Raw genomic sequence first — 27,911 nt, forward strand, 5'->3', positions numbered from 1 at the left:
AGGCGGGCAAGAGCGACCCGGGCGAATACTTTGCCGACGACGCTGAGGAGAGAGATGCCCCGGTAGTTGTTGCAGTCGCTGCGGTCTCCTTTGTTCTTGTACATGGTGATAATGTTGGTGTCTCTCATATCCTGGGGGATGTAACCCTCCTTCCAGCAGAGACAGAGTAGATGGTGGAGCAGCTGTAGCAGGACTGGTTTCCCGCTCTTTAGGATTTCTGGAGGGATTCCGTCGCTTCCTGGTGCTTTCCCGCAAGCGAGGCGGTCGATGGCTTTGCCGAGCTCTGCCGCAGTAGGTGGGGTGTCTAGCTCCTCCATGACTGGTAGGTCTGGGATGGCATTAAGAGCAGTGTCTGTTACGGTGTTCTTCGTTGCGTACAGCTCGAGGTAGTGCTCGGTCCAACGCCGCATTTGCTGTTCCTGGTCAGTGATGACCTCACCTGTCTTGGACTTAAGGGGGGCGATCTTGGAGGGGATTGGGCCTGTTGCCTTCTTGATACCCTCATACATTCCTCGTGCGTTGCCTATATCGGCGGCTTCCTGAATGCTTCTGCACAGGTTTAGCCAATAGGTGTTGGCACAGTGGCGGGCGGTCTTCTGGACTTTGTTCCTGGCAGCCCGTAGAGCTTGAAGTGTACTGGGAGTGGGCGTGACCTTGTAAGCCAGTAGGGCCTTCCTCTTAGCCTCGATCACGGGTTCCATTTCTTCCCAGTGAGCCTCGTACCAGTCAGCGTTCTTCTGCTCTTTCTTCCCGTAAGCAATAATGGCGGAGTTGTATATGGCGTCGCGGAGACGTGGCCAATTGGATTCGATAATGTCATCTGCCGCCACTCCCTCGCCGAGTGCATCTTCCATCTTGTTGATGAATTGCTGGGTCTTAACTGGGTTGCTGGCACAACTGGTGTTGATGCGTGGGCGACCCTTCATCTTGGAGTGGTGCAACCTCTTCGGCATTATGCGCACCTTGCTTACCACGAGGGCATGGTCCGTGTCGCAGTCTGCACTGTGGTAGCTGCGGGTGAGGAGGGTGCTGCCAATATCCGTTCTTCTGGTGATGACGAGGTCAAGCTGGTGCCAATGACGGGAGCGGGGGTGCCTCCATGACACCTGGTGGATCTCTTTGCACTTGAAGAATGTGTTTGTCACGCACAGGCCGTGGTGACACAAAAGCTCAAGCAGTCGCTGACCATTCTCATTGATCTTTCCTCTCCCAAAGTTTCCAAGGCAGGTGGGCCAGGCCATGTGGTCGGCTCCTACTCTTGCATTGAAGTCTCCAAGGAGATAGAGAGCATTACTTCTGGGAATCTTGGATAACGCTTCGTCCAGTGCATGGTAGAACTGTTCTTTCTCTTCGGTGGTGGCGCAGAGGGTTGGGGCATACGCGCTAAGAATGCTGACTGGGCCGAAAGTTGTTGACAATCGGAGGGTAAGTAATCTCTCTGTGCCTCCTGTGGGTGGCTCTATGGAGTTAACAAGCGTGTTCTTCACAGCGAACCCAACACCGTGCTGTCTTGGTTGGTCCGGAGACTTCCCTTGCCAGTAGAAGGTGTAGTTGGTTTCTCTGATAGTTCCGTTGTCGGCCAACCGGGTCTCCTGTAGAGCCGCAATGTCGATGTTTAGTCGTGCCAGTTCCCTATCGATGACAGCGGTTTTCCTGGCACCCTTGATCCACGGAAGGTCTGCAGTAAGTCCGGGGCACATGGTCCTGATGTTCCAGCTAGCGAGGCGAAGAGCCGGAGGCTTCTTTCTTGTTGTTTGCTTGGAATTAACTGGTGCGGGTGTTTTGTGGCCCACTTTTCGAGAGGCGCCTCTCTGATCCCCACGCACCCAGTGGGGCAGGCGAGCCATGGCGAGACGGTAGCTGTCCAGTGAGGTGCGATGACCTCTCCCACCGTCAGAGGAGATCCCTGGCGCTCGTTTCCTTCGCCAATCGGATGAGCTTATAACCGGTATCTGTCTCCTCCCGTGTTGAGTCGGCATCTTGCGATGACGCTGGAGTGTCCTCTCAAGTGAAACTGAAGCTACAGAGCCTGGGCAGGGTGATATGGAGGGTCTGCTGTTGCCCATGCAGCAGACCCCCCCTCTCTTCGCAGCTGAAGGGTCCAAGGGAAAGACAAAGTCAATACAGCTTGGCTTCAGGTGCGCCGCAGGAGTTGCCGGTGTTGACTACAATGTCAAACCGCCTTAGGGACTCCGGCTCCGGATTTTCTGTCGGGGTTTACTCCCTTAGCCTTTCCCCTGAAGAGGTATGCCGCAAGGCAGCGGAGGTTTTTTGGGGTCAGAGTTTTCCTTCTCTGATTTTAGAGATGTCCTTCCTCTTTCCTCCTTTACAGTCTGGAGGGCAGCATTTACAGGCTAAAATAGAAAACTGGCAGTGTAACCTTCTAAGCAGATACTACCAATACCCTGCTTGGGTATACTCACCCAACAATAAACATCTCTTAAATGTCCTCCAAGTGCCATGCCTCGAATTAGTAAATGGCAGTGCAATGGCAGCCAAACATTTGGATCAGTTTCACTAAGTAAACCACCAACACAAGTAGGTTTTTAAAACAATAGAATAGTGTCTCATTTTATTAAAAATAATAACTATTTTTAAGCAACTTACCAGCAACACTGAATAAAAACCTGGCTGTGTTTCCCACTGTTTCAACTGCTCCTCAGCTGGCTTTAACACAGCAGTATCCTGACTGGTGGCCTGAGTTAAGACTTGAAGAACAACAGTGCTGGCACTATTGAGATCCATGGAAACCAATTGGCTCAGTCCGAATAGCCCGGCTCTCCAGCTTCCACTGTCCAACACGAAGTGGCGTCGGTTGGTCCCGCGCCCCACGCTTGCAAGTCCACGCGCCGCCGCCCACTGATGCCGAAAGCGGCTTCTAGGAACACGCCATGTTCTGAGTTGCAAAGTAAAAGCTATGTAAACTTCACTGGAATTCAATCTTATGAGGAAAGCATAAAGAGGCATGCATTGTCAAATAAATCATCATGAATGCTGTGGTAGAAAGTTTGGAGTTAGAAAGCCTGATTTGAATTGTAGCTTTTTCATTTACTCATTCACCAAATATATTGAGTATCAACCCTAAGTGAGGCACCAAAGACAGATGCAATTTCCCAACAGTGTAACCTTGTGTCAACTATTATATCCTCTCTGGTCCTTTTTGACTTTAAGTGTAACATAAACAAAATAATATCTATTTTATTATAACATAATAATTACATTAAACTATATTAATATTTATCCAACGTTCATACATTCATATGAGGTAATATGTTAAAATAGATAAAACAACAGTGATGGATGCATTTTATACATCCTAAAGTAATCATTGTAGTTAACTTTGTTCTAACAATGGAAAACATTTTAGTCTGGGTCTATGCTGAGTTATGTAGGAAGGGCAAAGTTATGTGAGACCTTATTGCTAGCTTTACATGCTTAGCATCCCCAGCAATGACAAAATTTAGAAAATAGAATGTAGCATGAAAAGTGAATTCCCAAGTCTGAGGTCAAACACTGTAATTGGCAAATGAGGTCATTAGTTGAAAAAGCCATCCATGGGCACTTGGTGAAGGCAATAGTGCTTTGGAAAGACATTTTGGAGGGATGTGCAAAACTGAACCTTAAAGATAAAGAAAAGTGGAACAATTCCAGAAATACATGTAAGATATTAGTCTAATTAGAGGATGGTTTTGAGAGCAATAAGATGAGTGATAACACTAACAACTAAAATGTAAGAGAGTTCTAAATAACAGAGAGAATAGAATGGTTCTCTTTGAAGAGATTTTATCACTTAACATGAGATGAATAACTGGAATCTTGATTTTTTAAATAATTGATTTCCAGTATGGACAAGTTACAAACTCTAAGACTTAGTTGTCCATCTGTGTATTTATCACCATTGCTTTGTTAGATGAAATCAAATGCATCATAGTATCTAGCATATGTTAAATTCTTAATGTTAACTATTTTTCTACTTTCTCCTCTCTTCATAGTTGCAGTGGGGCTTTTGCCCTTAAATTAAAGTATAAAAGCTGCATAATAGTCTCTCACATATTTTATAACTCACATGTCTCTTACATATTTATATCATCTGCTTTCTACAAAGTGAGACCTGATAATCATTGTCCTTAGGACTTCTCTAATGATATACAGATTAGCTCTTGTTTAGTTTAATTGCAGTCATTGAATTTTTCCTTATTCAATTGAAATTGCTTCTCCACCTAAATCAAAGTTCCATAAGCACCTGAATTTTATCAATATCATCCGGATGGAAGTTATACTGTCAGTGACATATCCTTCATTACCTGTTACCTGTTATCTATCTATTATAAGAAAGAAGCTATTTTTGAATGTTGATGGTTCCAGATTTGAGTTCATTTTGTTGATTAGTTTAGTACATCAACAATCAGCATATATTTCTTTCTTCTCAATAAAAGGTGACCTTTTCTTTACTCTTTTGGTGAGCTTTCTCATTAGAGAGTAGATCAAGATGACAAAATGAGAGAAATCTTGCCTGGCTTTAATTTTCCTTTACCATGTTGTTTTGCTCTAGTTCTTTGAAGAATAGAGGCAATTTTTAAATACTTTTAAAGACAGAAAATCTTTAAAATAGCTTCAGTTCTACTTTCTTATTCAAACAATGCATGTTTCCTATTCCTTTTCCATTCTTTGTGTCATGACCTTATTTTATTTCAAACACGATCACAGTCCTGTTGGGCCCAGAACACAGCTGAGCAAAGTAAACGTGGACTAACTGCCCTGTCTTTCCCTATCATGTCATCCACCTGTGCTACAGCATCATCCATTCCCCACCTTCCAGCCTGATTGCCCTGCCTCTAGTGCATGACTTCATTTCTTCTCAACTGCGTTCTCTGAATGCATCTCTTTACTACTGATTTTTATGTCTCCAATTCATCCTGCGCACTGCTTCCAATGTCATCCTGCCTCTGCTCTCAAGATTTAGAGCTGATTTTTGGATTATGAATCTTTATCACCAGGAAGGTAAGAGATAGCAGTTTGATCTGCTTGAGTGAAGTTTTGCCCATATTTAACCTGAAAACACACACACACACACACACACACACACACACACGCGCGCGCGCGCGTGCGTTCCTGGGCTTCCTCCCCTACTTGCTGGATCAGTTTTGAGGAAAGATCCTGAAACTCTAAATTCTTAGTAAGCATAAAGTAAGCTTACTAAGTAGGCCTGTTTAGAAATCCAGCCCTGCAGAGTACACAGAATGCAAATCTTAGAATTGCAGGTTAACATTGCAATACCACAATTAATATCTGCAGAGAACTGGGAAAGTCATTTAACTTTTCTCTTCATGTTTCCCATTAAAAAATCGGGACAGTACCAACTTACTCTCATCATTTTGGGAAGGTTAAAATATGACAAACACATAAAAAGTAGTATAATTTAAAGTATACTGTATCACTCTGCTTCCCTTTTTGATCCAATCATTCTTCTGAAAGTTGGTGAAAAGATTGAATGATCTTTTTGCTTTTTTCTTTTTGGCAAAAGTGCTTGTGAAATGCAGATCTAAATTTCAGAACCATAACTTTGATTCTAGTTCCCTGCAAACATGAATCAATGGACACTTGCAAGACAAAACATAAAAGGTTTCTGGTCCCCTGAGAAGTAACGGAACTTGTAGAAACATCTCTGAATCACAGACACTCAGGAAGTCTGGACTTATAATGGAAAGCCCCCAGGACATGCCCAGAAGAGGGTCAGAGGACTGTCTGCCCCAGGAATGATGAGTGACCATTCTTCAGCACCCAAACACCTATATCCAAGATCCAGTAGAAAAGTCTAAATCCAAATAGACCCAGAACACAGAATGGCTCTAGAAGTTGGGTATGTCCAAAATGGGGACTTCCTTTGTTCAAGAATAGAGAAAGCTACAACTGACAAGTGAACAAATCAGATTCAGCTGTCAGCTGCTCCCTGAACAGCAGCATGCCAGAGATGGGTCACCATCCTAGATCTGCTATACAATTGCAAATGTTTTCTGTTATTGCAGTGATCTGACCTGTGCCAACCTTGATTCCACAGAGGATCTGTTGAGTCAGAACTTGTCCTAGACAATTGTTTTCTAGGATGGTTGAGGGTGAGATTTGTAGAAGTGACCTGTGACAGGCTAAGGTGGACTGCAAGCTCTTCAGCCTTAGAAATGGGAGGTATATTCTCTTATTGCATGAGCAGAGGTTTAATGGGGAATTCAGCCTGGGCTTTGGTGAGTGGGTGAGTGTTCTGCAGATCCCCCACCCCGCCCAGCCTGGGTTTGTGCAGGTCAGCTCCAGCTGTCCCCCAACCTGACCTGGGGTCTGAGTAACAGGGTTCCAGAAGAAACTAAAATAACTGAAATTTGAGCACAAGCCTTTTTTTTTTTTTTTTGGTACTTTTTTCACTACATCTCAGTAGCTATTAAGGCCTCTTTATCTCTCTCTCTTTTTTTTCTTTGTTTACAGAGTCTGTCTTTATTATTATCTCACATAGCTTGTCTATATATATATTTTTTTAAATTAAATAATTAATTTATTTGTTTATTTATTTATTTTGGGGGAACCCCCCACTCTGTAACAAGTCCCCCCTCTCAGACTTAAGACACTTTATAATCTTATAAAAGACAATGGGCAAATGTCTCATGCTCCTCTAGCTGCTTCAAGCTGAACATGGATGTCATTCTACCTACCCTTGCATCCAGAAATCCCTAATAAGAGTGGGAGTGTGGATGGGAGGGTGGCCTTCCCATATGGGAGAGGATCTTGCAGACTCCAGGTCAGTTGGCTGTCCTCAGAAAACGGCATGCTTGGTTTAACAGGCAGGCATCCTTGCTGTATTCTGGGGGCAACAGATTTGGCAATAGGGTTAAAAGGCATCATTCAATCCATAACTACTAGATGACAAAAGGCAGAGATTAATTTTCCAATGTCCCATATTAGGAAAAAAAAAAAAAGGCTTCTTTGGAGGAAGACATGCAAGGCATGTCACACCTGTCCAAAACCCTTTTGCCCACTATACTTAGTTTGGATGGAGGGGAATATTTTAGGTTTCTCCCCTCTCAGAACTCTGGGTCCTTTCAATCCAAGCCATTAGGATATAACAGAGAAACCAGTTTTAACCTGAAGGCCATGGACCACCTCATACTTCACAAAACCAGCCATGTAGTTCAGCCAAACCATTGAGTCTCAGGAGGCAGCGATGCAGACAGGACTAAGTGAGGCCTATACCTACAGACAGTCACTCAGGTAATGAGATCATAGGCTTATGCCCTTTGAAAAAAAGAACACACATGTTAATTTACGCAACATAACCCACAAACCAGTCTCTGTACCTCAGAGACTGTCTTATTGGAAAGACATCTAGTTGCAAGGCATTTGACATTCTTCTTGCCCATAAATTAAGCATCTTTGATGATGTCACAGATTTAGTTTAACTTTCAAATGAAAACAAACTTTAAATGAAAATAAACTTTAAGACAGTTAACTGTACTAGTTTATAGTTTACCACTGAGCATTGTGATTTTCCTTGAATTGTGATTTTTTCTTCTTAAAATTACCCTCCTTGTCATTAAAGGGACTGCATTAAGTCTATTTTAATTTATCCTGTTTGTTTGCATAAACACAACAAGAGCAGAAAATGATCACATATGATCTTTAAATCTGCTTTGCTGGAACTTACACAAAGAAGCCTTAGGGTGATATTCAGTCTGCCCTTCAGGGCACAGAAGCTGAGCCATGTACCTGCTATTCAGCCTTGCCTTTGAACACCTGTCTTTTCCAAGTTCTTCAGGTTTTCCATTGTGCCTTAAGGTTTCTTCTAGCCATCTTTCAGGAAAGCAACTTTTGTTCCTTCCTTGGAAAGATTTCCATGAACTGCACAACCAACCAAGGTACCAGGCCTTTTTTCTCATGGGCTTTTATTACCTTCAAAACTCAACCCCAGTTCCTCAGAGCTTCTTGGTAACAACCAGTGCCCAAGCATGTCTCCTTTAGGCATGGCATTCCAGTCAAAGTCTTGGTCAACAAAGTCTCCATTAACAACTGGTCTTATTAATTCTATGCAAAGAACCTTATGTCATTACTTACTTCTTTAGAATGCTAAATTCTGGAGGGATCAGGTAGGAAGAAAAATATACAGTGTGAATGAAAATCCTTTCTTCTAATATTCACTAAAATTGCATTTCCATACTTTACATTTTCTTTTGTTCACTTTTCTACATGTGAGGGGTTTTGGGGGGTGGGGCACGGAAAGGGAGAGTTTTCTCGCTGATTTATTAATTTTGCTTTCATTTTTTCCCCCACTAAAAATTTTTGTTTGTTTGTTTTTCTATTACAGTTGTTCCACTTTTTTCCCTATTGCTTCCCTGCACCCTTCCCACCCCTTCATTTGCAGTCAGTCCCCACCTGGTTATCCACATCCATGGGTCATTTATACATGTTCTTCGACTAGACTCTTCCCCTTCTTACCCCCCTCATCTCCCTCCCCACTCCCATTTGTCACTGTTAGTCTATTCCTTGTTTACATGCCTCTGGTTAAATTTTGCTCATTTGTTTGTGTTATTAATTAGTCTTCTGTAATAGGCGATAGCATATGCTTAGCTTATTTTGCTAAGAATAATTATCTCTAGTTCCATCCATGTTGTTGCAAATGGTAGAAGTTCCTACTTTCTTTCTGCTACATAGTACTCCATTGTGTAAATGTACTACAGTTTTTTGATCCACTCATCTACAGACGGGCACTTAGGTTGTTTCCAGCACTTGGCTATTGTAAATAGTACTGCTATGAACATAGGGGTGCATAGGTTCTTTTGAATTGGTGTTTCAGGATTCTTCAGATATAATCTTGGCAATGGAATTGCTGATTCAAAAGGCAGTTTCATTTTTAATTTTTGAAAAAATTTCATACTGTTTTCCATAGTGGCTGCACCAGTCTGCATTCCCACCAGCAGTGCATTAGGGTTCCCTTTTCTCTGCATCCTTGCCAACACATGTTGTTTGTTGATTTGTTGATGATAGCAATTCTGACTCGTGTGAGGTGGTATCTCATTGTGGTCTCTCTGATGGCTAGTGATGTTGAACATTCTTTCATATGCCTAAGGACCCTCTGTATGTCCTCTTTGGAGAAGTGTTTGTTCAGGTCCTTTACTCATTTTTTAATTGTCTGTCTTCTTGGTGTTGAGTCTTATAAGTTCTTTATATATTTTGGAGATCAATCCCTTGCCTGAGGTATCACTGGCAAATATATTTTTCTATATGGTTGGTTGCCTTTTCATCTCGCTGATGTTTTCCTTAACTGAGCAGAAACTTTAGTTTGATGTAGTCCCATTTGTTTATTTTTTTATTTATTTCCCTTGCCTTAGGAGATATATTGGTGAAAATATCGCTACATGGGATATCTGAAATATTCCAGCCTATGTTTTCCTCTAGGACTTTTATGGTGTCACGTCTTACATCTAAGTCTTTGATCCATCTTGAGTTTATTCTGTTGTATGGTGTAAATTGGTGGTCTAGTTTCATTTCTTTCCATATTCCTGCCAAGTTCTCCAAACACCATTTGTTGAAGAGGCTCTTTTCACTCCATTTTATGTTCCTTCCCCTTTTGTCAAATATTAGTTGACCATATATACCTGGGTTTACTTCTGGGCTTTCTATTGTGTTCCGCTGATCTATATGTCTGTTCTTATGCCAGTACCAGACTGTTTTGATTACTGTGGCATTGTAGTATAGTTTGGTATCAGGTATTGTGATTCCTACTTCTGTGTTCTTCTTCCTCAAGATTGCTGTGGCTATTTGGGGTCTTTTTTGGTTTCATATAAATTTTTGAAGTATTTGTTGTAGGTCTGTGAAATATGTCATTGATATTTTAATAGGGATTACATTGAATCTATAAATTGCTTTGGGTAGTATGGACATTTTAATGATGTTGATTTCACTTATCCATGAACATGGTATATGCTTCCATTTATTTGTATCTTCCTTAATTTCTTTCTTCAGTGTTACATAGTTTTCAGAGTACAGGTCTTTTATCTCTTTGGTTAAGTTTACTCCTAGGTACTTTGTTTTTCTTGTTGCTATAGTAAGTGGGATTTTTTTTTTCTAGTTTCTATCTCTGATATTTTATTGTTGGTGTACAGAAATGTCTTTGATTTCTGAATATTGATTTGTTCCCTGCTATTTTGCCAAATTCACTTATTATGTTGAGTATTTTTTTTGTGTGTGTGAAGTCGATAGGGCTTTCTATGTATACTATCATGTCAACTGCAAATAATGACAGTTTACTTCTTCTTTTCCAATTTGGATGCATTTTATTTCACTTTCTTGTCTGATTGCTATGGATAGAACTTCCAGAACTATGTTGAATAGGAGTGGAAAGAGAGGACATCCCTGTCTTGTTCCAGATCTCAGGAGGAATGCTTTCATATTTCGTCCATTGAGTATGATGTTGGCTTCAGGTTTTTCATATATGGCCTTTATGATGTTGAGGTATGCTCCCTCTATTCCCATTTTGCTAAGTGTTTTCACCAAAAATTTGTGTTGTACTTTATCAAATGTTTTTTCAGCATCTATTTTTGTGATCATATGATTTTTGTCTTTCATTTTGTTTATGTGGTGTATTACACTTATTGATATGTGACTATTAAGCCAACCTTTCATCCCTTGGATGAATCCTAGTTGATCATGGTGTGTGATATTTTTCATGTGTTGGTGGACCTGGTTCGCAAATATTTTGTTGAGAATTTTAGCATCTATGTTCATCATAGATATTGATCTATAGTTTTCTTTCTTTGTTGTGTCTTGACCTGGTTTTGGAATTAGAGTAATACTGGCTTCATAGAAAGAGTTTGGGAGTCTTCCCTCTTCTTGGATTTTTTGGAATAGTTTGAGAAGGATAGGAATAGTTTTTTTCTAAATGTTTGTAAAATTCGCCTATGAAGCCATCCAGTCGAGGGCTTTTTTGTGCTGGGAGTTTTTTGATCATTGTTTCAATTTCTTTCTTTGTTATTGGTCTGTTGAGGCTTTCTGCTTCTTCTTGGTTCAGTTTTGGAAGGTTGTATGTTTTCAGAAATTTGTCCATTTCATCTAGGTTGTCAAATTTCTTGTGATACAGTTGTTTATAGTAATTTCTTACAATCCTTTGTATTTCTGTGATATCAATTGTGATTTTTCCTCTTTCATTTCTGATTTTGTTTATTTGTATTCCCTCTCTTTTTCTCTTGAAGAGTCTGGTCAATGGCTTGTTGATTTTGTTTATCTTTTCAAAGAACCAACTCCTGGATTTTTGATCTTTTGAATTGTTTGTTTAGTCTCTATGTCATTTAATTCTCTCTGGTCTTGATAATTTCCTCCCTTCTTCTTGCTCTGGGCTTTGTTTACTGTTGTTCCTCTAGTTCCTGTATCAGTAGGGTTAGATTTTTTATACGAGTTCTTCCATCCTTCTTAGGTAGGCCTGTATTGCTACAAACTTTCCTTTCTGGACTGCTTTTGCTGTATCACATATGTTTTGAGTTGTTGCTTGTTCATTATTTGTGTCCAGAAGTGTTTTGATTTCTTCTGTGATGGAATTGTTAACCCAATCATTATTTAATAGCATGTTATTCATTCTCCATAAGTTTGAAAGTTTTTGAGTTTTTTCCTTGAGGTTGATTTCCAGTTTCAAGCCATTGTGATTTGAGAAGATGCTTGACATAATTTCAATTTTCCTGAATTTTTTGAGACCTGTTTTGTGTTGTACCATGTGGTCTATCTTTGAGAATATTCCATGTGCACTTGAGAAGAATGTATATTTTGCTTCTTTGGGGTGAAAAGTTCCAAATATATCAACTAAATCTATTTGATCTAGAGGGTTGTTCAATGCCTCAATTCCTTGGTTTTTCTTTCCTTCAAAGATCTGTCCATTGTTGACAATGGGGTGTTAAAGTCCCCCACTATCAGTGTGCTGCTGTCTATATTCTTCCTGAATTCTTTCAAAATTTTCCTTACATATTTGGGTGCTCCTATGTTGGGTGCATATATGTTTACAAGGGTTATATCTTCTTGATGGATTTTTCCCTTAAGTATTATGAAATGTCCTTCTTTGTCTCTTTTTATAGCCTTTGCTGTGAAATCTGTTTTGTCTGATATAAGTATTGCTACCTTAGCTTTTTTTTTCATGTCCATTTGCTTGAAATACTTTATTTCATCTCCTCACTTTCTGTCTATGTAGATGTTTTGTTCTAAGGTGGGTCTCTTGTAGACAGCATATATGTGGGTCATAATTTCTAATCCATTCAGCTCCCCTATGTCTTTTGATTGGTGCATTTAATCTGTTTACATTTAAGGTTATTATCGATAGGTACTTATTCATTGTCATTTTTCCCCTTTGTATTTGTATTCTTCTCTGTTTCTCTCTGTTTCTTCATCTTCTTAAAGCAGACCCTTTAGCATCTCTTGCAATGCTGGTTTGGTGGAGATGTATTCTTTTATCCTTGTTTTGTCTTGAAAACTCCTTATTTCACCTTCCATTTTGAATGAGAGCCTTGCTGGGTAGAGTATTCTTGGTTGTAGGCCTTTGTTTTTCATTGCTTGGAATATTTTTTGCCATTCCCTTCTGGTCTGTAGTAATTCTGTTGATAAATCTGATGATAGCCTTATTGGAGCTCTCCTGTATGTTATTAGTTGTTTCTCTCTTGCTGCTTTTAGGATTCTCTCTTTGTCTTTGAATATTGCCATTTTAATTATGATGTGTCTTGAAGTGTAAATGTACCGGTCATTTTGTGATGAAACAGTATTTTCTGTCTCTCCATGGTTATAAGACTTCTTTTCAGCTAGTATTCAGTTGGTTATTCCAGATGATTTCTCCACAAATAAGTTGTAATTTTAGATTGTTTCTGGGAGGAGGTTAGTGTAGCTTCCAGTTACTCCTCTGCCATCTTGGATCTTATTTCTCTTTTTCTAAGTCTCTAGGATTCATAATAGTCCTGTGAAGTTGAATAAGCCATTTGATCAGCTGATCCTCTGTCATATGAACTATATAATGGGTTTAACAGGCTGATGGATCAGTTTAAATGCCTAATAGACCTATCACATCGTGTGAGCTTCAATTTGTTAGTTCACCTTTTATTTTTTCCTTCTTTTGCCATCCATAGCCTCTGAATATCTGTTTTTGTGCTCACTCTTATTGTACTCATGTAATAACCTGTCAGTCCAATTTATCTTGATCATGAGAGCCATGAATAGAATAACCTTCCTAAGGTAATCCCAACTGTGGACAGAAGCATAAGAGCAAGTGGTGTTTCTCTAGTACCCAAAGAATTGGTAGGTTCGGGAATGTGAAGGCATTGACAAGAAAATGTGTGCATCCACAGAGCTTGACCTCTTTGTGATTAAGCAGAGGTTCTTTTGGTTTAGGTAAACTCTCAGAATATAGCAAGGGTAGGTTTTTGGGACAAGGCCCTGAGATGCTAAAGTGGAAACAAACCAAAGAAACATCATAGACTTATTTAACACATCACCCAGCATGAACTAGACACTAGAATATTATGGTATGTCAGATTTGGTTCTTGGGCTTAGAGAGCTGAGAGAGTAGCAAGGGGGACTGATGATATGGAGGCAGTATGTTCATCATCATGTCCCCTCCTTTAGGAATAAAACACTTATTTCCCAACTACTGGGAGACTTGTCTGATGATGGCTGGAGCTGATTACCTCTCCAACAATTGTTTTTGGCTGAGGACAGCTACCAAAGGTGTCAGCCATCATCCTGCAGGGGCCCAGCTTCCTCACCTCATCTCAGAACAACTTTTCTGCAGAGCAACCTGAGGTCTTGGTTACAGCAGCATTATAATTCAATCACTCCTTCTGCTTAGTTCTTTTTTAAAATTTTTACTTGTTGACATATAAGTCATACATCATAAAATACAATCTCTTACATATAAAAGTCAATCTGTTTTATTTTACTCACAGAGTTGTGCAGCTATCACCATTATCTAATCCTCAAAACAACAGCAACAATAACTAGCTCATGGCCAGTAGTAGTTGTCTGCTTTCGTCCTTACCTCCTGGACCCTGACAGTCCCTAATATACTTTCTGTATCTATAGATTTGCCTAGTCACATCATATGTGGCCTTTTGTGTGTGCCTTCTTTTACTAAGCATAACATTTTCAACGTTTATTGACATTATAGTGAGTATCACCATTTAATTCCTTTTATGGCCAAATAATATTTCCCTGTATGGTTATACAACATTTTTTCCTATTTTTATGAATTGATGGAAATTTGGATTATTTCCTATTTTTGGATGTGTCCCAGGCAGGTGCAGAAGGCTTGCATTCCTCCCAAGGGGGAGGTAGGCCAAGAGAAGCTCTTTATTAGACTGGCAAGGGAAGAGTTTTCCATTCCCAACTGTCTTCATCCATTCAGACTGTTATAACAAAAATTTTGTAGACTAGGTGGCTTATAAAATTTGCTTCTCATGGATCTAGAGACTGGAAGTCCTATTAAGGCATAAGCAGATTCAGTGTCTGATGAGAGCCCACTTCCTGGTTCATACATGGCCTTCTTTTACCTGTAACATCACAGGGCAGAAGGAGCGAGGGCATTCTCTGATGTCTCTTTTATAAGACATCCAATCCCATTAATGAGGGCTCTGCCCTCTGACCTACCTAATCACCTCCCAAAGGCTCCACCTCCTAATAACATCACACTGGATATTAGAATTTAACATAGAATTTTAGGGGATACCAATATTCATTCTATAGCACCCACTTTGTTCCAAATAATACATTAGTCTATAGAATAAATTTTTCAATCACAGATATCAAAGCATATGCAAGTGAATATTCAAAGTATGTTATCAAATCAAGTTTCATACCTGTTTATTTATGTATGATAGCAGGAGTAAGAGTATTCTGTAGCAATTGTTATTATGTGACTTCTAATTAAATGTTATGAATGTGACCCTATTAAATGAGAAATAAATACAATTATGTTTGGCCCAGGGTATAAAAATACTTACTTCCTATATATTATATGCTAATATGCAATATGGTTGAATTTCTGCTTATTTATTTAGAAAGAAAATCCAATTAGTTTATTTAGCATCCATTATGTAGTGTAGGTGTTTGCAGCTTGGTTATCACCTTGGAGATATTTTAGGCTATTGTGTTGAACCATGGAGTAAACTTCATGCTCAGAAATTCTGAAAGAAAAAGTGGTAAGAAGAAAGAATTTGTTCAACAGTTGACTGGAACTGAATATTTTGCATTTATATATTTAAATTAAATTTTGATTAGCTCGTCCAAGTTTTCCAAGCATTAAGAACTGATAATCACAGACAATTTGATATGAAGGATACTGTAATTAGCTAGTCTATAGTCTTAACATAAAAGAAAACTGAGTCTCAATAGAGGGAAGAGATGATGATTGGTTATAGGCTGTAGATGAATTAGAAACAAGATATTTCCTAGGATCCAGATCTGATGACTCCCAACCCAGTGACTTAATTCATACAACAGCTGCTTGAATTTTCCCAGTGTGGCTTCATGCTGTTAATTTAAAATGTGTGTGAACTTCTGTTAAGATATTTGTGACATACTGATGGTCAATAGACATATGAAAAAATGCTCAAAGTCACTAATCATCAGAGAAATGCAAATTAAAACCATAATGAGATATGACCTTGTACCTGTCAGAATGGCTATCATCAATAAATCAACAAACAAGTGCTGGCAAGGATGTGGAGAAAGGGGAACTCTTTTGCCCTGTTGGTGGGAATGCAAATTGATGTAGCCACTAATGAAAGCAGTATGAAGTAACCTCAAAAAATTAAAAATAGAAATACCTTATAATCCAGTGACCCTACTTCTGGGATTTATCTAAAGAAAACAGAAACACTAATTAGAAAGAATATAAGCACCCCTATGTTCATTGCAGCATTATTTACAATAGCCAAGATTTGGAAGCAGCCCAAGTTTCTATCAGTATATGAGTAGATAAAACAACTATGGGACATTAACACAATGGAATACTACTAATGTAAAAAAGAAGAAAATTATATATATATGGGTGGACCTGGAAAACATTATGCTAAGAGAAATAAACTAGTTAGAAAATGTCAAATACCATATGACTTCACCCATACGTGGAATCTAATGAACAAACTGAACTAATAAACAAAATAGAGACAGACTCATAGAGAGCAGACTGACAGCTCGGGGGGGTGGGTTGGTGGTAGAGGGATCAAGCCCAATATAAAAGGACTCATGAACATGGCCAACAATGTGCTGATTGTTGGGGGAGTAAAGGTGAGTGGAGGTGAATGGTAATGGAAAAAAACAACAATAATATGTTTTATATATATATGTATATATAATATATATATATATATATATATATTATATATATATGACATTTTCAAGTGGGGACAGCAAAAAAAGGAATGCAGCTCTTTCCATCAAGTTGTGACAACATCTAGGTATTACAAAGCTGCACAAAGATGAATACTCCTCACCATTCATTCATTCATTCATTTGTAGCCATAAAGACCTGGGAATCAGAAATAAGTATTTCTCATACTGAGTGAGAGCCTGGTCAGAGTAACCCCTAGGAAGGCAGAGTTTCACCACACTGCTTGGGCAATGTGGTCTACCCTCACACTTAAGCTCCTTTTGGAGAAGTAATCCATGAGTGAAATCAAGTAGAGTATTTTAGTGATTGTGAAACAACTCATTAGCTGTTCAATTATGATGAGCTTGATTGCCCGTGACCAAAAAAGCATAACTCCTAGTACCAGAGTTTGGTGAAAAAGGAAAGTAATTGTTTATTTAAAGCTTATACAGATTTAGATTAATGGCAGATTTCTGCTGTCAAGTCTTACTCCTTTAAAACACCCCAAAACACATAGTCCTGCCTTCCCTTGCCAAATCAGGATAGTATCAGAACAAAAAAGTCAGGTACCATTTCCTTCTAGGAAAATAGAAGTTCATGGCTTTGTATTTCCCAGACACAGTTCAGCTCTACTGGCAGCTCCCATTCATGCATGCCTAAATGGGGAGGTTTCGCCTGTGTTGCAGTGTTTTTCAACTCTCAATCCAGAACCTCATGGCACCTTCTTACCCACCCGACTTTAAGGCCAGCTGGTGAGGTGCTTCTGTTCTCTTTCTAACTGCATAGCTCTCCATTTCTTAATGGCTGCCACCTTATTTTAAAATTCCTGACCCCGGCCTGTGTCGTAGTGAGTATGGTGACCAGTCTTGGCCACTTGTAGAATTTTGTGCAGGCCCCATAAGCTTTTTAGCACCATTCTATGGTCAAAGCCCTTCTCATCTCATTGGGGTATGGAATGGCCATAGCTATTTATGTATTAAGAAACTAGGCATTTCTTAGGAAAATGGCTGTTCTCCACTGAGTCCCATCTCCAAAATTTTGGGGCTCTGGCCACTCTCTTACAATTGCAGAAATAAAATTCTTATATAGAAGCAGAATGTGGATTTTACATTTTAGTGGTGGTAACTAGTTGTCTGTATCTGTGATAATTTTGCTATTTCAGATGCTCAGAAATATTTAATAAACAAAAATCTCAAAATAGCTTTCATAAATCAATTTGACCTTGACCTGAAACCAAAATAATGGAATTCACTTGAAGCAGAGATGTAATAACTTCAAATAACAAAATATCCCCGAGTTTATTTAAACAAGATAAAAAAATAAAGCAGTTTATACTTTTTATTAAAAGTAGTTTTATAGGAGCCCATTTGTTTCATCAAATTTAAACACATTATTATAAACTTGATGTATTCCCAATCATGTCATCATGCAATAACAACCACTGTTAATATTTTCACGTCTTTTTTGAGCTTTTTTATTCTTTGCATAGATTTTTTTAAAGATTCTGTAACAACAGAGGGAGGAATCTCTTTGCTCCCTGTAAAGAGTATTTGCAAAATGATTCCTTGAAACTCTGCATTCCCTTGATAAAGAGAAGACTATCTTCTTCATGAGCTGATCCCTAGACCAACCAAAGTTGACCAGGGTGATTGGAATGGCATGAGAACCAACAGCCTAGCCAGAACCTTTGCCAAAGCAAGCATGATATTAAAGAAGACAGATATTATGGAATATATTTGACTATGGAAAAAGTCCTGCTAGTCATATACAACTTTCATTGCCCATCCAGAAATCCAGAAATAAGTTAGAGATAGTCATTAGTATTGTCTGACATTGTTTACTACTGCCTTTGCCCAAGCATAGGATGAAAGAAGAATGCAGTAGGAAGAGTGTTATTTACCAGGTCCATTGTAAATCCATTTTAGGAATGGAAAAGAGGCTAGAGAGATTAAGCCATGTGTCCTAGGTGCCATGGCTGATAGAGTGGTCTGTACCTCACCAGCCTTCTTGGGTGCAAATTTTCCCTCTGTCTTTAGATCAAGTGCATGGATTTTCTCATCTGACAGCTAAGATTTAGAATAAACATGATATTACTTTAACTCTTGCTATTGTAAAAAATGTGACTATTCTGATATGAGTGATAGTCATTTGTTTGAGTTTTTCCATTTCTTAATTTTTTTTATTCATGGATAAGATTATTTCACTTGACTGAAATATAAATTTTACAAATCATGAAAGCTTTTATAAGTTGCAAAAATTGATTGTGAACAGTTATTTAAGGGAAAAACACATTAAAAAGTTGGCAAAGGAATTAAATTAATTTAGATGCCAACATAACCCAGGTTCGTCCCTGTTCTTCAGGTGACAGTCCTGTGGCTGAAACAGAACTGCTCCACTGAGTCCCATCCCCCGAGTTCTGAGGCTTCTGTCCGCTCTGTTACGGGCTGTTATACTGAGCATTCGATGGGACGTGAGGACAGCAACACTGCACAATGTAAAGAGGAATACATTTGATACACAGTTGCTCCTGTAGATGAAAAATTACCCTGAGAGATAGTGCTACTAAGCAAATGAGATTTTTTTAAAGTAAATTTTATGGGGTTTTTTTTTGTTTGTTGGTTGGTTTATTTGTTTGCTTAAGGGTATGTGCTATAGAGATTTAGGCTTTAAGCACGTGTTCATGATTTTCCTGATAATAGAATTGTTATGGGAAAAACCCACTCAGTTCTTCTTGCCTATGCAGTAAGGAATTACAGATCAGTGAATATTTTAGCCTGCAAGCAGGGTTTATTGGTGATCTGTTCTCATGGAAGAAAATAGGCCCAGCTACAGTGGGGGAGAAGGGAGAAAGCAAAGATGGCAAAGGAAGAAGTGGTGAGAGCAAGAGTGAGGTGGCCGGAGGCCAGGTGTCCAGAGAGTGAGTACTTTGTTCTGAGGAATTACATAGTTAGAGGGATGGAGGAGGGTAAATAAGTTACATATTGATTTATAGGTAAAAGTGATGCCAGCTTTCCAGGGTGGGGGTGTGAATACCCAAATATGTTAAGAGCCTTCTTCCTTTAGGCCATATGGGCCCTTTTGAACCTTTTAGGCCTTGGGATGACAAAAGTTTCAAAGGCTTTCTACCCTAGCTAATGCAAGAGATACATTGAATTTCAATGACTCCTGTGTCCATGGGTGGGAAATATATCCTTCCTCCTCCTTGCCTTGGTTTGCTATCTTATCATTCCTAACAGGATTTCAGACTCAATTTCTTTACTTTGCTTTTTATATTCAATTCCTTGATAGGGCTAAAAAGTCTTGTAGTTTTTACTGACTACAACTCTAGTGACTGTAAAGGAAGGACCTGATAAATGCACACACAGTACAGAGGGAAAGAGCAGGGTTTTGGAGTTCTGCACTCCTCGATTTCTACCCTGCCTTGGCCCGTATCAGATCGCTGACCTTGAATAAATAATTGAACTTTTTGAGTCACCATTTTATTATCCGCCAAAATGGAATCGTCAGAGATGGTTTTCTATAACAATTGAATTTCATTTGGGATTTGTAGGATCAGAGAGAAGACAATGGACCCTGGTTGTGGAAGCACTTAAACAAACCTTAAAGATACTTAGTTAGCAATAAGATGAGACTGACTTATTAAATATTTTGAGGCATAGAGATTATAAAGCTGAGTAGATAAATTAGAGTCAGATTAAGTTGAGCCTTAAAGCCAAGTTGAAGTGTGCAGTGGTGTCATGGTAACATCTAGGGTACCGTTCCAGGTATTTAGCCATGGTTTGAGAAGTGGAGAAAAAGCTTCTGAAAGCCATGAAAGCAGATGGATAAAAGGAATTAATTTCGATTATATATTGGAGTCTGAGGAGTAACCTAGAGATGAACACATCTAGATACCTTAGGTTTGTTTGCATGATTACTGTTAACATTGAATTAATAACTTTGGCAGAACCAACTACTTTTATGTTAGTAAATTATTCTAATTCAAGGCTATTCAAAGTTGAATTTTGATTAGTTTGTCTACAGGACTGTGCAAAGGTTGTAAATAATGGTTGATCAATGTGCCCAGTCAATGAGAAATTTACTTCTGGGTGGACAAATGAAGGCAGGTGACCATAAATAAAACCAAGCTCTAATCCACAAGCCCACAAATGTGTTTACATTTCGCGTTAGAGAGTTGAGCTCCATACTAACTCATGATGGTCTTCAATCAAAATAAAGGTGGCATTGATGTTAACATTGTATTTTCCAAATCTTATTCCATGACTTGTTTTTGAGTTGTCAATGAGACAGAAGCTAGAACCTCTTTTTCTAGGAGAGTCATGAATTGCAGTCAAATATTAGAATCTCAGAATAGTTCTATAGTAAGAAACAGTTTAACATTGTAACTCATATTCCTGAAACTTCTTTGTGTTGGAGTATTTCTTCTATAATTTCCATTAACATCTAATTGAACTAGAGCTGTCCAAAAAATGTGGGAAACCACTAGGTCTGGAATATTGACTTCATTTATTTTCCTGGAGCATCAAAATTACTGCAAAATTTGAAAGAACCACATACTTTAATAAGAACCTCCACAAATATGGGAGAAAAGAAGAGCAGGGGAGGGAGAAAGCCCCCCATTTCCCCTCCAAAAAAGACATTTCAGTGTCTGAAGTTTTATTCATGCAGTGGCTGAGAGGCAAACCCCCAGTGAAGGCAGCCTTTCCTCTCAACTCCCTGGGGGGCTCCAGGCCAACCTCTAAAGTCAGATAAGATGAAATCTCCTGATGAAATCTCATGCAGAGCACACTATGGCAGTTTGCACAGATCTGCTGACAGCTGGTCTCGCCCAGGGTCCTTGCACACACAGCATGTATTTCTGGCACCACTCTTACCTGCAGCTATTTGCATCCAGCCTCTCTGGATCATCTTCCACATCATGTGGCTGGCCTCCCTGGAGCTCAGCACCTTCAGGTTTGGCATTTAACATGCAGAGAGTGCGGATTGACCTCCCCAGAGTATTTGACTGTGGCTCTGCCTTGCTATCCACAAATAAGAAAATTATATTGGCTTCACGCTTGTCCTTTTGAGATGTCACTTGTTAGTGGATAGCCTACAAGCACATGAGTCTTGATAGGAAACTGAAAATTCCTCTAGCTACCCCCTTCTGGCTCTGGCTCTGGTCAGAGGGTCAGGCTGCCCAGGTTGGAGGGAGGTTTTGTTGTTGGTTCCTTCTGGAGCTGTGCTGTTGCTGCTGCTGCTGCTGCTGCTGCTGCTGCTACTGCGGGTGAAGGGGCAGCCCCCAGGACTACTCTAAAGGTCTGGGCTAGGAGTGGCACTCCTTGACTCCAGACTGGCTTGAGGACTGGCAGGCTCTTTGGTCTTCTGTTCTGATGGAGAAGGTCTTTGGCTGTTGGGATCAGGAGAGGGGCATGACCTTTTCTTGTTTTTTTGTGGTACTTAAGATCAAGTAGGTTCCCATCACTTTGTCATATTTGCTTTCTATTAGTGACTCGCAGATCTCAGCCTGCTTAAATCCCAGGTTTTCCATTGTCTTTATTACCTGGCAGCCCATGTCACCACAGGGAGGCTCGCTGTAAGGCCTTAGTTCCTACTGGGTCATGGGTTTTTCATGATATCTTCCAGATTTGTTCTTCCATTAGGGTTGAGGGTCATTAATTTTTTTCAAGATCTTGACATTTGATTGACATAAGTGTAGCACATGGATGTGCCCATTCAGTATCTGCTGCTTCAGTTTCCCAAAGTTCTCCCCACAAACAGTAGGGTTTCCATCACCATCCTGTACAGAACTGCCACAAGCCTTCATATATCAGAAAGCTAATTTCCTTAAATGAGACAAAATTTTAAATTTCCCAACTACCACTGTAAATAAGAAATCTTTCTTTCAAATACAAAATCAGTTTCCTCAACTGTACAATTAATTGTAATTTAATGGTTTTTACTCTTACTACTTCACTTCAAACAGTGACCTATACATTTGTTTAAGCAATAATAAGTTTCTTTATGGTTTCTTCATAATAAAAAAACCAAATGTGTTAGAGACACTACTAAAAATATTTTACCTATCAAATATATGGCCTGTGCATTGAAACATATAGAATTTTTTCCAATTAATTTTTAAATATTATAGAACCTCTGTTTTAAAAAATATAATATTTAAAATAATTTGAATGAATGCTTTCACAAAAACTGATTTTCCTATTACCATAATCATCAGTTTTAACAAGTCTCCTAAATATGCTCTCCATTATTTTTCTTGATTTTAGATGTCAATAATATGGAAATATTTTTGATATAACAGAACATCTAATTACATCAGTTTCCCTTCAACACATAAATCATTTGATGATAATTATATTGTCCATTTCTATTGGTTGGCAGGAGGCTCATCCACTAAAGGCTCCCATGGTTGCCATCGTATCATTTTTCTCGCCAGACTTAGTTCATTTTCAGCCTGAAGAATCACCTCTTCTATTTGGGCACACTGAAGTTGGTCTTCTAATTTTTTAACATCTGGTTCCGCTTTAACCATATCCAACTTCTCCTTTGTAATCTGTTTTGTGTACTTTCTATATGCTGCATTTTTAGGGATTTCCTCAAGAACATTGAGAATGTTTGTGTACAATATTCTCAGCCTCAACAAACTAGATACCGCTCTTGTCTCAGAAGCTCATGATGAGTGGAAATTCTGGGCTAGAAATGTCCGTACTCCTTTAACCTGTTGACAAGGTCGCAGGGTTCTATTCTTTCTTGGGAACCCTTCTTTAGCAAACCCGCCATGACAGAGCCAAAGACCAGAGTACGCGAAACCCTCTTGATTTTTGTTTACTGTCTGTCTTTCCCATGAAGGGAGAAACATGACTATTGTGTTCCCTCCTGTCAAGTATCCTTGCTCTGAGTAATCACCTAGAGACCACTCTAGGTTTAAACAATGGACTTATTGATGGAACAAAGGGGAAAGGGGGTGAGAGAGGAAGCTCCTGGAGGAACTCAAAGGCCCATAGGAGCAAGGGAAGGGGGAATGGAGACTCCCAGTGCACCTTGAGGGCCTGTAGTAGACACCTGCCTGAACTTCTGCAGGTGCCTTTTTATACTTGCCAAACACAGAGTTTGGTGAGGGTGAGTTTGCTTATCAACATATTTAGTAGGTCATTTACATCTTTTTCTTTCCCCCCACCAGATTCGTTAACATAGGTCCATTAACATTTCCTCTGGGAACCAGCTAAGGCTATTAGCATTTCCTGTGGGAGGGGCTAGGATCAGGTTGATTTGCATGTGGTTAATTTGCATATGTCAAAAGTCCAGGTGGGCATTCTAGCTGCCTCCATTTTCTGACACCTCCTGTGTCTAATACAGTGAGTAGCAACAAAATAAGCATTTAATAAATATTTTAAGTGGATTAATAGAAGATTTCTTAGGGGATAAAGAAGATATGGCTATTTATCTGCTCTCACTCAGCTTTTGGGACAGATAAGATAGGAAAAAAGAGGGCTGAAATCTTGTTTCCAGGCATGTGGGTGCTTGGTGAGGCTAAGGAAAAGCCACCTGATAAAAGCCTCACTGAAAGATTGAAGATTATTCAACCCTCCAATAGTATTTGCCAAAGGATGCAATAAATCTGAATTTGCAATGAGTCTGCAATGTATTTTTACAGTTTGAGTATATGTACATTTCTGGATTACACAAGGGACTTCTCAGGTGACCTTGAGTAGGCCAGTTAAGTAAATGTCTGTGTTACTTAAATTAATTATCTCTTCTAACTCAGGTATTAGTTAACAATATCCAGTATGGTCCATTTCAATAAGGCTGGAGGGAATCCTTATAGGGATGCATTTTTTGGTGGACCATGTATGCAGGTTCTAGAGCATGATACTCAGTGTCTTTGTCTCCTGGGAGAGCACCTTGGAAAGATTGCACGAGGAGCTGAGATCCTCAGGCACCCTGGGAAAATAACTTGAGCATAAAGGGCTCATGCAGGTGCCAGATGCCATATATGTTGGTTTCCAAATGGTCAGGACATTGAGTTGTTGCTTAAAAGCCCCATCCTCATCGCCATGGAATGTCAACAGAAGAGCACTGACATCAATGAAACAGCAACATGAATCCCTAATTTAGGGTGCGGTGAAGAAGGAAACTTTATTGAGTGCAAACAGCTCAATTGTGACATGGCACAGCTGTAAAACAGCACTGGTCAGGTGGCCCTATGGTCAGATGGCCTTGGGACAATGTACCCTGAAGCCAGGCCACTTTTCCAGCTAGACAGCTACATTTTGCTCCTTCATGGTCTGTTCTGCTCCATCCCATACCAGTCTGGTTTGGTCTGTGCTGAGCTGGTCTGCTCTCCTTTGCTCTGGTGAAGCATCTTCAATGTGTCAGTTCCAGTCAGGGAAACACAGTCTTTAGTCTTAGGTGGAAAGACAAAATGTTCTGACTTTAACTGAATAATTAACAGATTACTTTTTCCTTCTAGGGCAGGGGCTAAATATTTTATTTCAGTGGAAACCACAGAACAAATCTAAACATATTTGTGAACTGCTTTTCAAGATACAAGATAACTGACAACATGATAGTTTAGAAAAAGTAGAAAATTTGGATTTAGAAGTTCTGAGTTAAAATCCTAGCTTGGCCACATGTTAGATAGATAGCCTTTTTATTTATTCAGTGTGGTTTTCTCACCTACATGTATAATATTATGCATCTATAACTGGTTATAAAACTTGAAAACAACAATGCACATAAGAATCTTTTGTAATTTCAAAGCCTCATTTGAAGCTATATTCTGGTTCTAAATGTGCTTATGCCAACTTACTTGTATTGACACACACACACACACACACAAAAAAAAAAATTAAGTGAATTCTACCAGGTACAGTAAATAGAGTTGAAGGGACCCATTTAAGCAAACTGACATGTGAAGTTTGGGTTCAAGTTATGGGGCAAGAAGAGTCAGCACAGGACCATAGTAGAAGAAACCCACAGTTGCATTCAAGTTTCTGGTAGGAGTTGCAGATGGATGGATCCCTAGGCAGACTCTGCTGATAGATTCTGTTTTACTGGACTAGTGTTTGTAAAACAAATAGAATTTGAATGCCTATATGTTAGTGAGAGAACCCACTGCTTGTTTTTTTGCCTTATACCTAACTCTAGACTTACATATATATACTTCCCTCATTTCTGGGAGCTTTGGAGTTTGCTAACTGATCTAATATGTATGCTTTGTTAACCTGTTCACTGAGATTAATTGGTTTTCACCAGGATCAGTGAGGGCATAAAGACATAAGACCCAAGCAGAATGTCTTAACTGAACTGGACAGGTCCCCCAAAGCATCTCTGAGCTAGGGGATTCAGTAACATTTTAGATAAACAGGAAGGCAACTTAACTTATAAGAGGGAGATCAGAACTCTGAGACTGGTGACACATAGTTAGTAAATAAAATAATAATAACCAAAAGGAACCCACCACCTCTTGTAATGAACTATCAAGATCAAGGTGCAGATAATTATTTAATTAGAAAGAATCATAGAAGACATCTTACTCTATATGGCATTTTATGGAAATACAAGGTTTTGTTTGTTTTGTTTTTAGCATATTTATGTAACACTATTAAGAGATTATCATTAGAAGTCTGTGTCTCTGAGAGAAGAAATTCACCTAATGCTGTGCAACTGGAAGAGGGGTAAAACCAGGACTGGATTCAGCATTGCTGTTCAAAGCCTCATGTGCCCTCTATACTCTATACCTCCCTGAAATAAGAGCACCACAATTTTCTTTAAGAGAGGATCTATTGGGTTGGTCAGAAAGTTTGTTTGTTTGTTTTCTGTATGATGGTTCTAGGAGTGCTTAGTTGTCTTGAACATCATTCAAAACAATTTTGTTAGATTAATATGAAAGCTGTCATATTAGCATGCATTTTTTAAAAGCATCAAAATTGGTGAAATTTTGGGTAGCCATTTTAACAGTAAAGATGGAAGAAAATACACAACATTTTTAGCATACTTGTATTATGCTTTATTATTTCAAGGAATGTAAAAATGCAACTGAAATGCAAAAAGATTTGGGCAGTGGATGGAGAAGGTGCTGTGACTGATCCAATGTGTTTAAAGTGGTTTGTGAATTTCAGGCTGGAAATTTCTTGCTGGATGATGCTCCATGGTCGGGTAGACCAGATGAAGTTGATAGCGATCAAATTGAGACATTAATTAAGAACAATCAATGTTACACCATACGAGAGATAGCTGACATGCTCAAAATATCCAAATCAATAAAGTTATTGGTGAAAATAAAACAAGTGTCTTTTATTTTATGGAAAAAACTAAACAGACTTTTTGACCAACCCAATATTTGCCGATGTGGGTGTCCAAATTATTTTGTTTTCCATCTCATATACAGAAAGGCCTGCTTCTTGGATGTTTCATGATAGTTCTTATATTCTCCCTTTACAGTTCATTAGAAGAAGCAGGTGCTGGAGTGATTCTTAAAGAACATTGTGTTATAAAAGTCCAAATTGGATTACTACCATTGGGAATATAAAAAAAATTAAAGTTCTACCAAAACATGGCCCTTCCCAAGATACAGATGCTCTGACCCTACTTCAGACTCATCTAGGGGAGCTAGTCTGTGAGATGGGGACCTCCTCAGTAATGCCTTAAATGGAATCTGGAGCAAAGGTCTCAGACTCATAACTGAAATCATTTCAGTCTAAATATTCTTCCATGTTATTTCTGACTAGCCTAAGCACTGCTTCCCTTAAACCCTACTGAAAATTCCTTATCCTTTATATGCTCTAAAAGGTGGGAGTACCACTTAGCATAACTTTTTGGAAAGCAAATGGGCAGTATATAGCAATTTTAATATATGAGGATATTAAAGGAATCTATATTCATAACTCAGTAATTCCCATGCTGAGAAATGGAAATGAGGCCATAGATCTATAGGCAAGAGTGTCATAATATTGCAGTCATTTATTATAGCACATCTCGTAAAAATGTGCCATGAGAGGGGATTTTTAAATATAAATAACTTTGCAACCATATGATGGAACATCATCCTACCATGATAAAAGTATTCATTTGGAAAAAAATATGTAATAATGTGAGAAAGTTCTAAAGGAATATGTTAAGATAAGACAAAAATTAAAATTATTCAATTGTGTGTTTGTGTGTGTGTATTGAACATCATAGGTGTCATTGCCTCTGCATACAAAGAGGTCACATGAAAGTCCAGATTACAATGTCTTCACAACCCCATAACCTTTTCACAAAGCAAATACCAACCTGTGCTCAGCACCAGATCCAAGAAGACCATTTCTCTCCTTTCCTGTCTTCCTTGTCAATCAAGGCTCCTTCCACTGCCAGTGCTGCAAATGTATCTCATTAGAGCTCTGGTAGCTGAATTACTTAGATGTCAGGGATACCATTTTATTAGAAAGAAGATGCTCTTTATTCTAAAATTTGCTTGACTTTTAATCTTTCTTGTTAACATTGAATTCAGGAAGCTGACAAGACAACAAGCACCTAATGCCTAGTAATGTACAGACTT

At 39.0% G+C, this 27,911-nt stretch overlaps 1 protein-coding gene and 1 pseudogene across 1 annotated transcript in view; one reads left to right on the forward strand and one right to left on the reverse strand.

The window, feature by feature from the left end:
- Positions 1-27,911, forward strand: part of NRG3 (neuregulin 3) — a 675,183-nt gene that overhangs the window by 450,719 nt on the left and 196,553 nt on the right. The window lies entirely within an intron of this gene.
- Positions 22,725-23,152, reverse strand: LOC150010383 (NADH dehydrogenase [ubiquinone] 1 alpha subcomplex subunit 5-like; annotated as a pseudogene).

This window comes from Furipterus horrens, unplaced genomic scaffold (genome assembly GCF_987537825.1).
Source record: "Furipterus horrens unplaced genomic scaffold, mFurHor1.1.pri manual_scaffold_5, whole genome shotgun sequence".
NCBI classification, from domain to species: domain Eukaryota; kingdom Metazoa; phylum Chordata; class Mammalia; order Chiroptera; family Furipteridae; genus Furipterus; species Furipterus horrens.